This window comes from Diachasma alloeum, unplaced genomic scaffold (assembly GCF_001412515.2).
Source record: "Diachasma alloeum isolate Michigan unplaced genomic scaffold, Dall2.0 Dall_scaffold_00286, whole genome shotgun sequence".
Classification (NCBI taxonomy): domain Eukaryota; kingdom Metazoa; phylum Arthropoda; class Insecta; order Hymenoptera; family Braconidae; genus Diachasma; species Diachasma alloeum.
Window position 1 is genome coordinate 691,673 of NW_021680425.1, and position 9,963 is coordinate 701,635.

A 9,963-nucleotide genomic window follows, 5' to 3' on the forward strand; every position below is an offset into this window, starting at 1 on the left:
GCGGGGGGGGGGGAGAGACATTCAACGAGGAGAGAGAGTAATTGACGAGAAGAAATGGAATAATTGAAAGCTAAGAATCGCCACCTTGAGACTCAATTTACGGTTTAACGCGTGGAAAATATAAGTGAATGGAAATTTTGGGGAGGGGGCGAGTTATTCTGAGTTTGAGGGATTATTATTACGCGAATTATTTTTTAACGAGGATATTTTGTATTTAATGCCGACAGTTGGCTTTTTTTGGTTTTAATTGTGAGTGTATACAAATGGTGGACGGTTTCAATGTGAATTTGACTGGGGCGTTCATGATATTTACTGTTTAAATTTTTTTTTTATTTATAGTTCCAGTGAAGTTTCAAGAAATTTTATCATTGAAAGTTTACAGTTCTCTAAAAAAAATCAATGGAAACTGTCAGTTTCAGATCAGTATTTTTGTGATATTTAATTTAATCAAAAAAACTAAAATTCATCATGAAAAGAATAAATTGAAACTGTCCGTTTCAGTTCAATATTTTTGTGAAATTCAATGGAAATCCGGAAAATGGAGGTAGAAATGTTATTGAATTTTCAATAAAATAATTTTTAAGTAATTTGGTACTGAATATTCATGTTTTGATTGAGCGTCAAGTTGATTCAGAAATTTTCGTCTTTCTGCTGCTCAATTTTTTTTAGATTTATTCAATATCTCTCTAAAAGTGATGATTCCACAGTGTAAATTTAAGAAGAAGAAGTTCTCTATATGCAATAAATTCCGAAGATTAAAATTTTCAAATCAATTCCAATCAAAATGACTATATTCCTGTGCAATTTTGACTCGAAATGTTGGAGTTTTTTCCAAATCGGTCGCACTCTTCATTCGAATTTCGGCAAAACATTGTATTTCAATTACAATTTTAAAAAGAAATCTTCAACTCAAAAAAATTCCTCACTCGATGCATTGATCCCCCAAAAACTATCAATAAATCCTCGAAAAAATATTCACACGTGTTTTGCAATCTCAGAGTCTCGTTAGACCTTGACTCAATTCTCATTCCAGACGTCTCTCGATGCCGGCAATTTCGAGCCATTAAGCACTCGCATCTCCTTGCTGCTATCTTTCCACCGGTTGTCTTCGTGCGAGCGAGAAAATGGGGCGGCGCGTAAGCCAAGCGTAACGTGGCTGCTCTTACTCGGGTCCCTTCTACTTTCAACTAACATTGGCTCCACACGGACACATCCACCCGTGGGGGCCAATGGTGTGGAGGAACACTTTAAAGCCCGCACGAGACCGAGCGAGATGGCACAAGCAACACCAACATCCGAATGCCAGGCTATCTGGCATTCAGAATTATTTCGTATAATTATATTCGTTCGGCAACGACACTCCTGGGGCACGAAATTGAAATTGAGCTTCCCTGGACGAATATCTGAATTGCTCAGACAGCGCAATACACCGACCTAGGTATTTTTTCGTGTCGCAGTTTGAATATTAATTCTCAACGGAGGTGAAAAATTTTAGTGAAGAATTTTTCGGTAATTGAAGATGAATGTTACGGATTGAAGCGAGTTCAGTGCACTATTGATACTTTTTGGGACACAGAGCAATAATTTTTGCCTCCATAGATGTGTTTTTTTTAATTGAACAAATAACAGGATTTTTTATGCTACAATTCGCGTCCCCAATTGGCTTTCCTATCAGTAGCGAAGTGGTAAAAGGAGACAACTCAACTTTGACTATCGACCAGTTTTCAATCAATATCTCGGAATCTAAGGGAGATAGCGAAATTTTTGTAATTACCTTTCTTGTAGCACTTAATCGGCTCCACAAAAAAGGTTATAACAAAAATTTCGCTATCTCCATTAGATTCCGAAATATTGATTGAAAACTGGTCAATAGTAAAAATTGACTTATCTCCTTTTACCACTTCGCTACTGATATAGTTTAATTTTTCACAATTTTCTAGTCCTTTTCCTTCAATTTTTCACCCGTGTACACTTCCTGAAAATTTCTTCAATAAAAATTGACAATTTGATCAGTGGAAATTAAAAATATCCGTTCAATTATTCTATGAAAATCAATAGAATTTAGAACAATTGAAAAAAATTAATTTGGTACTGAACTTTTATGGTCTGATTAAAAATTCAAACAAATTGGGAAATTCTAAAAAGTCTTCCGGAAATTTCAGCCAAAATTTTTTAAAATTCCACTTTTGAAATTGCAAAAAAATCTTTCATTCAAGAACAGATTTTTCCGATTCTCAACCCAATGATCAGGAAACGATTTAAGAATATCATTGGCGATTTAGGAAATATTAGTTCTTTCCTGAATGAAAAATATACAGTTTTCAGATGCTCGAACCAAACTATTCTTCAGTAAACACTAATTTTTGTTGAAGTACAAAAAATTAGTGAAGAATGTTGTAGTAATCACGCCGCCTATTGTGAATATATGTTATGCATTGAAGTGAGTTTAGCGGCCTCTGAGGGGTCGACGAGGGGATGAAGAGGGATATGAGAGGATCAGACAAAAGCCAAACGATACACGTTGAATTTTACCGTGTCGATCGCCAGGCGTTTGTGCAAAGCCCTGGGCTCCTCTCTCTCTCTCGGTTTTCCCCGTTGATCAGCAGAAATTAGCATAGGCAATTTATGTCCTACCCCTATAAATAACATGTTTATCGTCGTAATTTATGCGTCCATAGTGGGTACATCGTTGTTGGGGGGCCATTCGATTTTCACGCCCCACCCCCTCGGGGTCTCGAAAAATCGTCCAGGTGAATAACAAGGTTGAATAACAGCTCCCACTCGATCATCCGTGATCAAGAATAATATAAGATTAGCCCGGCTGATCTCTCATTACAATTTACTTTCGAGGAATTTTGTTTTCCTCATTCCAATTATTGATCATTTACGGGTACACTGGGGTTACTCATCACTCGCCCGCATTTTCTCTTGATTGTCATTCCTACGAAAGTATAGTTTTTCGGCGGAACTGATCTTTCTCTTGCAGCAGTTATGTCGATTGTTTTGCGCGCACGTTACTTCATTCCGTTGAGAAATCAACATTGCCCATCCCTCAATCTGCACTGAGAAAAAAATATAATTCTTCTGACTATATGTCATCACTATCGAATTATAGTCAAAAAGTCCTCAACAATTTTTCATGGGTTACGGTAACTATGGCCGGAGAAGTAATTACTACAATGGAATGTAGTCATTGCTACTATTTTATAGTTCTCCTCATGATAGATTTGTCGTGGTTACTTTTGAACTTTGGTTAGTTTAACTGCATTTTGATTTGCAAAAATTACGCTTTTGAAGTTACTGTAATGTTATGTGCCGCATACAAAAAAAAATCGTATCGTTCACCAAAATGCCTGAACTATTTTCTTATTGTAAATCGAACTTCAGATTTTTCTCTCAGTGTGGAGAATGGGGTCTGTATGTGAAAACACCATCCGATTCGCGAATTTACCCGTAATGGTCCGCGCCATCTGTCGGAATCCTAGAAAATTCTAGATTTTTCTAGAAAATTCGAGAAAATTCTCCGGTTTTACAGAAAATTTGAGAAAATTCTTGGATTTTCTAGAACATTTGCACATTTTCTAAAAAATTTAATTCAGTTCGCAAGACACGAATACGTCACACACCCGCACATGAATAACAATCTAGACGTGTCCACGTTGAGTCTAACTGCTGTATCAAGGATGCAGCCGCTTACTATTTTTTCTAATAATTTCAATAGAAATGAAACTGCAAATCTTTTTAGAAATAGATTTTTTTCAAATCTTCGACGTTTCTCTTAGTGTTTGAATAAATTTCTTGTTGACTTAAATGGCGCAAATTCCACCCCCACAAGTATAAATCTTACAAGAGCTTTCCGTACTACATTGACCAAGTATAATTGAGGATTAACGGTTTTGATATATTCCGATATACCAAAACTTGTGATTGTGACTTTAATGTTCGCTTAATATGGGATTGTGTCTTTGTTACATGCACTTTGAGGACCGAGATGGCACAGAAGTTATGATGATTCAATGATATGTATTTTTGACACAATACATATCATTACAAACATGTACAAACCTGTTCGCACTTAAAAACCATTTATACAATGATTGTTTGACTCTCACACCTCTAAAAAGCCACTGAATTGAATCTTCCGCTGGCGAATATTCCGCTAGTTTCAGGTTCATCACGAAACTCTCCTCTTATTTTAGAGAATAATAATCGCGGGGAAATTGTGTTTAATGGTCATGGATGAATTGTCGTTCCCGCATTACATCATTTGGTAATTACATCACTCGCTAAAACACGTGAATATGGAATGCACGCATATACGCGCATATTTCGGTGTAAGCTGGACGCGTGCGCCATCTATACGCGTATTCCTCGTTATTCGGAGGCTCTCTGTCACGTACCAATAGGATAGGTTCGTACGATATGCACCCATTTGCATACATATAGGGTCATTATAAATATATACCCATAGAGTTCCTACGTCTCTCTCTCTCATGCTCAACTCCCATCGTCCAGGGCCATCAGAAGTAGCATCACAGAGCGCAACGTATACCGGTATCCTTCGCGAAACTATACGCGATGGCTTCGCTTATCCTCTATTGCTCGGTTTTACCGTTTGACTCCATGCTCAGCCATAACCTCAACGATATTTTCATCTCGGGACCATTTTCACCGTTTTAAAAGTCGACAACCGGGATCATTTCAAATGTCTCGGTTTCTATTTGCTTTATTTTTCTTCGTGTGTTTATTTCCCGCTACATTCGCCTAGAGTTTGTGAAAACTGGAAATTGAAGGGGTCATCAAGACGCGAGAGGGAATTTATAACTCAAGATGATGTTATGAGTGAAAGAATAATTTATTTTTCATTATTTTTGTATTTTATTATATTTATTGTATTTTATTGTAAATTATATTTTTATAATATATAATATATTATATTTNCACACCCGCACATGAATAACAATCTAGACGTGTCCACGTTGAGTCTAACTGCTGTATCAAGGATGCAGCCGCTTACTATTTTTTCTAATAATTTCAATAGAAATGAAACTGCAAATCTTTTTAGAAATAGATTTTTTTCAAATCTTCGACGTTTCTCTTAGTGTTTGAATAAATTTCTTGTTGACTTAAATGGCGCAAATTCCACCCCCACAAGTATAAATCTTACAAGAGCTTTCCGTACTACATTGACCAAGTATAATTGAGGATTAACGGTTTTGATATATTCCGATATACCAAAACTTGTGATTGTGACTTTAATGTTCGCTTAATATGGGATTGTGTCTTTGTTACATGCACTTTGAGGACCGAGATGGCACAGAAGTTATGATGATTCAATGATATGTATTTTTGACACAATACATATCATTACAAACATGTACAAACCTGTTCGCACTTAAAAACCATTTATACAATGATTGTTTGACTCTCACACCTCTAAAAAGCCACTGAATTGAATCTTCCGCTGGCGAATATTCCGCTAGTTTCAGGTTCATCACGAAACTCTCCTCTTATTTTAGAGAATAATAATCGCGGGGAAATTGTGTTTAATGGTCATGGATGAATTGTCGTTCCCGCATTACATCATTTGGTAATTACATCACTCGCTAAAACACGTGAATATGGAATGCACGCATATACGCGCATATTTCGGTGTAAGCTGGACGCGTGCGCCATCTATACGCGTATTCCTCGTTATTCGGAGGCTCTCTGTCACGTACCAATAGGATAGGTTCGTACGATATGCACCCATTTGCATACATATAGGGTCATTATAAATATATACCCATAGAGTTCCTACGTCTCTCTCTCTCATGCTCAACTCCCATCGTCCAGGGCCATCAGAAGTAGCATCACAGAGCGCAACGTATACCGGTATCCTTCGCGAAACTATACGCGATGGCTTCGCTTATCCTCTATTGCTCGGTTTTACCGTTTGACTCCATGCTCAGCCATAACCTCAACGATATTTTCATCTCGGGACCATTTTCACCGTTTTAAAAGTCGACAACCGGGATCATTTCAAATGTCTCGGTTTCTATTTGCTTTATTTTTCTTCGTGTGTTTATTTCCCGCTACATTCGCCTAGAGTTTGTGAAAACTGGAAATTGAAGGGGTCATCAAGACGCGAGAGGGAATTTATAACTCAAGATGATGTTATGAGTGAAAGAATAATTTATTTTTCATTATTTTTGTATTTTATTATATTTATTGTATTTTATTGTAAATTATATTTTTATAATATATAATATATTATATTTAAAAAAAAAAATTCAAATAGAATTAAAATTTAGAGAGAAAAAATTCCGATTCGCCCACCCGGGATTCGAACCCGGGTCTCCCAGTTACGCGCCGGGCACTCTTACCGACTAAGCTACCGGGAACCACGGAAATTCTCACTCATATATATAATAAAATATAATATATTATATATTATATTTTTATAATATATAATAAAATATAATATACAATGAAATATAATCATGAACACATTTAAAACAGTTAAAACATGTCATGTGTGCATGAATAATTTTTTTTCTTGATTATCAATAGCACCTGTTTATTCGATCAAAGCTTTAATTTTCTCCTGTATTACTTCCCCTCTAGATTCATTCGACTGCATGTCAGTCCCTCAAAAATGCAAACTACGCATTACGAAATTAATTAAAAAGTATAAAAAATCACTGCCTGAAAATAAACGTAATTTTTCCTGCTCTATAAAATATACCTCCAACTTTATCTCCTGAATAATTTATTAATCATCATAAATAACACCTGCCCAGTCATTCAGCTAAATTTCAATGCACCTTTTTTTCCCCTAACGAAGGCAAGTTTTTACTCCCCCGCACTGCACCCGTGCATTCCAAAGAATTCTCCTATTTTCCTTTTAATTTATTTTGTATTAATGCAATGAGGGTGAAAGAAAAAAAACATGTACATTTGCTTGAGGTATGTTATATCCATCTGCGTTTCATTACTCCCAGTTTTTGTTTTTCCGCGAAAAATGCTAATGGGCGTTCGTGGTAAGCGTGCGTATACCACGTGGAATACATTATACCGTCTCTCGTTCGTCAGTCATTAGCTTGGGAAAACACTACATAGGTATGTAAATGTATTTTCAAGCGTATACACACGACTTGGAACGTTTGTAAATGTATTAACATATACACAAAGGTGTTGAAGTGCAGACTAGAGGTATTTTGTTATATACATACGTTCAACTAAAGAGAATTCAGGGTGAGTTATATACTCGGTGTGTTAACGGGGGTGAGAAGTGAGGTATGAATCCGATGAAAGACCATCGGCGATTCAATTATCGAGGCGGTCCCGTAGTTTTCATCGTTCATCGAGCACTCTCCCTCACTCCCAGGGGGGCGGGGCGCAGAGACCGCGAGAAATTTTTAATTAACACCCGTGAAACGACGTGTTCGTTGGCCGTTATACAAGGGCGGCCGAGCGAGCTACACACACGGCTAAAATCCATGCTCAGCCCCTCCCCCTCCCCCCATAATTCCAATGTTAGGTGGATTGTTGGGCTTGCCGAGACACGAATAATTTCATTGCCCAGATTTTTCCAACGAAAAATATCTCGCATTCCACGAGTCTTTGTCGTGGTTATACGTTTCTACAGCTTGACTGAGCGCCGCCGGTTTTCAAAAAAATCCACCGCCACGGTGTACCCTGCCGAGAAGCGACGGCTGGTATATCTGTACAAGTCTCGGTTTCACGAGAAGAAAAAAAGAAGAATAATATGTAACAAAAATCGTGGAAAAAGTGGGCAAAGCGCAGGCGCTGGGCTCTCGTTGTTCAGGCAAGACTAGGAGAAAACTGGATTGCCGTCTCGTGGATTCAGGCACTGAAGAAATTCCTCGAGAGACTCCTATCGTCGGTGGAATGTCGAGCAGGCCTGCCATCCAACGTCGCCCGATACAAACCGTTGGCAGTTCTTCCACTACCCCTGTACCTCTCTCGCAAGGTTCCCCCTTCCATTCCCGTTGCAATCCATCTCCCTCGTCTCTCTGCCTAGGAACTAACCCCTCTCACATGCTCATTGCATCGCCCCCTCACCCCGGGACACCGGCTCATCCCCACCTTGGCGACTGTCGCCCCCCTGCGCCCTGTTACGACCACCACCACTACCACTGGAATACCACCACCTACCCCACTATCACTACCACCCACCCATTTCACTAATACAAGTACTCGTGCGATACACTGCGATACACACGCGGGGGGTCTCCACGTCTTCACGCTGTAGCCGGCGCCGCGCTGCTGGCTGCACAGATCCCACGCTGGTCCATAACCACTAGACGCCTAGGCTTCTAGTCACCGCGGCCCGTCTCCGCTCGTTAGCCTCTCGGTTTTTTCGCACTTGAGCCCTATTACCGATTACCGACGAGTACTGTTAACCGATTAATTTCCCCCGATCTGCATTATCCGTGTGAAGAAGAATAACAAAAAAAAACGTCAGAGCTAACTGAAGGAGAAACAGCGAGTGACACATGGCGATTTGAGCACACCAATCACATAACTATAAATAGAGTTGTAGGAAAAAAAGTTGGAAGCAGTCCCAGTTCTCGCGAGGATACACAACACCAGAGTACAAACAGCGGGGAAAAAAGGCCATTCGTGGAAGGATAGAAATACACAGTGAGGAAACAGGTATAAGCGCATCCGACGGATGACGTATGCTCCATCAGAACTGGAGCCAAGTGTACAGTATATCGAATAAAGTGAATAATTCTCTGTGATACATCCACTACGTAAACCTAGAGAACTGAATAAAAAATACGCGCAAAGTTGTTGAATATAAATCGACGTCACAATGCCGTGAGGATCACGCCACATGTTGAGTTAAGAGTGTGTGTGTATTTGGGTATGAACACATCAGTTTACTAAACAGTTTGTAGTACACTGTTTTACTCGAGTTGTAGATAACCAAAAAAAACCTATAAAACGAGACAAGTACCTCGAAACTCACCACGTGAAGCTGGCTTTTGGGTCCAGAAAGTTGTGATAGCGGACAAATGCTTCGGGTGGTTGTCGGCTGAAGTCCTTTTCCCCTACCGGGGAGAAAAAAAATATCCCCCAACGGTTATTCGGCCAAGGGGTTTCCCGCGCGCAGAGCGCGACGACCAACGTATAAACCGGTCCCAGTGAGACGAGTTGAGCCGAGCCGCCTGCCGCCGCCGCAGCAACCCCTACACACAACAACCCAACGAGGCATCCCCCACTCTGAATCGCACAACAGCCAGAGCGGAAGTGCTAGTCAGTCGGCGAGCGACCTTCCGACATCACGGGTTAGCTTTTACCACATAGATATATATTTGTATATGTACATATACAACGACCCAAGCGTATTCACATCAACTGGCCGCACAGGAGCGTTTATCGCCGGGCGAGGATACCCAAGCCACCGCTTGACATTATCATCATCGTCAGAATCATTGTTGTCCACTTGCCACTGTTATTGCACTCCTGACGTCGAACACCACTCGTCTCCCCACCCCACTCGTTACTCAATCCAGCAATCCCCCCCTCAAGACTTCAGCATTCGCTTTTGTAACTTCTTTTGAGGTTTAGAATTGCTAATGCAGCATTGAGAGAAACAATCGAGGAAATTAATGAAATCGTGATTGGTGGAGCGGCATTGACACAGCCAACCGGTGAAATAACGGAGTTTCTGCGAGGTAATTACGGTTATCAAGTTTGTTTTTTTTTTCGTCGGTACGCGGGAGTTAAACTTGAAAAGTTAAACGTAAATATACAAGTGATTGACCGTGGAATATCGGGGCAAACAAGTGGTAACTGAAACGTCAAGTCAGACGCGATTGAACACGGCATCTCCTGTGCATACTTGTTGAGCATTCCGACGATTCGACGCTCCTCTCACCATTACTTATTCCCAAGCGTTCACCGAGAATCGTCAGAAAAGGGGAGGAGAAAAAACAAACGATAAAGTCA